Here is a 2,435-nt window from a genome sequence, read left to right on the forward strand (position 1 = left end):
GTGCCTCATTTTACTCTGCGCGGCTTTCTGTTGATTCGCACGCGAGGCGGTTGTTTTCGACCAGTCTCCAAGCTTCAAAGGTATGTACTGTTGTACAGTTACTTTATATCATAGCTAAAACGCACAAACTTTGAATGTGAGAATCGCTTGAACCAGTGACATTGGTTTAGTGTACGCGCGCGTTTTCGGAGTCGACTTGGAGTACGCTCCGCAGAAGTCCGACTCAGTGGAGTCTGTGTGAATAGAATTTTAGGGTACTCAAGTACCCTTCTCCCCGACTCGACGTAACTTCGGAACGGTCGTCTTGCTGGGGGGTGGGGGGTTTGGGGTGCTAACCTGGATACCAGACTGTTTCAGGGGACTACACAAGTTAACTCCTCGGCTCTGGGGCCGACATGCCCCCGAGGAAATTATTCTACAACAGACCCCCTGAGTTAACGTCCTACCGGTCCATACAACGGCATATATGTCCACTGCACTATGGAAACGACTTGTGTTTGTATATATACAAAGATTCGGGCGCCGTAGCGCGTCAGGAAAGTTGTGCGAACACGCTACATAAGGTGTGATGTTTTTAACGATGAGGTAAAGAACGAAAAAAACAGGTTTACCATCGAATGACCTTTTAGTGCAAGCTGTCCAACGTTCTGCGGGTAAAGCGTTTGATTTCACCAGAGCTACTGCGGGCTGAAAAGGTTAGAAATTGGACATATGCGTCACTAAAGATTGCGGAAAAGTATTCTACCGGGCCATTAAGGCCATGTCGGTTTGGTTATATAGATGAAATCCGCGCGTGTATCGATTTTCGCTCGTTTCAAAATGAAAAAAAAAGTTTTCGATTGTACTTCATGCAAAGCAGCTACAAAATATATGACGTATGTATCGCAAGACGGATTATTGAATGTAGAATCCGACAGTCAACTCCAAAGACAAAGACAACAACGCGAAAGAGCAAAATGAAGAATATATTGTGTGGTACACCACGTAGGGTCTTCCAGGGTAAGGCATCCATATAATCAAATCAACGTGGTCTGTTTATTGATAGATCCAAAATCGGGTGATGTCACAAAGGTAAAACGATATTGAAGGGACAGTGAAAAAAGTATGAGACTACCATGGAAGTAGTATGGTGGCCTTGAAAAAGGAACACCTGTTTCACCATGTACCGTCTACTGTTGTGCACGTGGAGAAGCATGTTAATGAATCGAATGTTGATCCAGAACACTACATGGCGGCAAACTGATGGTAAAGCTTGCAGAATTGTCTCAAGCAACCATGGTATGACCAAATCGGTGCCACATTATTATTTTTGAAACACAGAAAAGGTGGCGTTGTCAGCAGACAATGTAGTTTTTTTGTCCACATTAATGATGCCACGCGTAGATTTGAGAAATCCACAATCTCTTATCAGATTTGCAATTATGTATCTAGTCCCCTTAAGGCTGGAATGATGAAAGACATTCTATATAATCACACGTCTTTTGTTCTGTGTCGCAGGAAGAAAGAAGATACCGTGGCCTGACGTATTCGTCTGTACACTTCACTCGCATAGATCCACACTTACGTACCGTCAGTTTATTACGGGGTTAACATCACTTGGAGGTCAAGGCAGTTGGAGCCCGAACCAGTCTACGCCAAACAGTATGTAAACTTTTTCCATGCAATCGCACATATAACACACAAGAATTGAAAAGAATTTCGTAAAGTCTTTTTTTTGCCATGGATTTTTCAAACCCAGCGTTTGAAACGCCACTTGTACAATGATTACCTTATCCTCAATATCGCTATTGGTTAGGCGAACCTGCGTTTGCTAAAGTCCCCACTTTTAAACTTGGAGGTTGATGAGATGGGTCTTACTTGTTCAATGGTGGCTGGCTGAGATTTTGGGACAGGCATAACTTGTTGCTTCTTTCCATTTGTTGGGAACTAACGTTGTATCTGGCGCAGCGCAAAAGAGTCATTGAAGACAAAATGTTGCAAAAGGGCATGCTGTAGAGGGAAGCTCTATCCTCACATACATACGCAATGAAGTATCCATACATGATTTGTAATTACTATGCTGCCTTCATAGGGCTCAATGTTTTTTGATGTCCACAAATTTGCCGATGCATTTCTCTACAGAGGCTTGCAATTGTAGAGGGTTTGCAAATGTACACAACATTTGGCCCCCACCTCCAAAAACTACCTCGTACTAAAAATCGTAGATAAATGTTGCGCGCCCATGATGACCCCATTGCCCGTCAGACCGCTTACTTGATACTCGGTTGTCATTTTAACAAAGGAGTGTCATTTGTCATAAATCCAGTCGCCCAGATGCTGTCCTAGCCCCCGGCGACACCATTACTGAGAAAGCCTGTCTTCTAGCTGGAGACCAGAAACTTCTACATGTATTTCTCCGTTAATGGGACATCGTGAATCTAATGCTGCTCCTTAGT

The 2,435-nt window shown here is 43.6% G+C and overlaps 1 protein-coding gene across 1 annotated transcript in view; it reads left to right on the forward strand.

Moving 5' to 3' along the window:
* Window positions 1–2,435, forward strand: part of LOC118412616 (neurocan core protein-like) — a 24,084-nt gene continuing 21,649 nt past the window's right edge. Inside the window, exon 1 of the mRNA XM_035815576.1 lies at window positions 1–80. The gene's annotated coding sequence lies outside the window, so the exon portion shown is untranslated. The remainder of the gene's footprint in view (window positions 81–2,435) is intronic.

The sequence above is a fragment of the Branchiostoma floridae genome, chromosome 3 (genome assembly GCF_000003815.2).
Source record: "Branchiostoma floridae strain S238N-H82 chromosome 3, Bfl_VNyyK, whole genome shotgun sequence".
Taxonomy (NCBI): Eukaryota; Metazoa; Chordata; class Leptocardii; order Amphioxiformes; family Branchiostomatidae; genus Branchiostoma; species Branchiostoma floridae.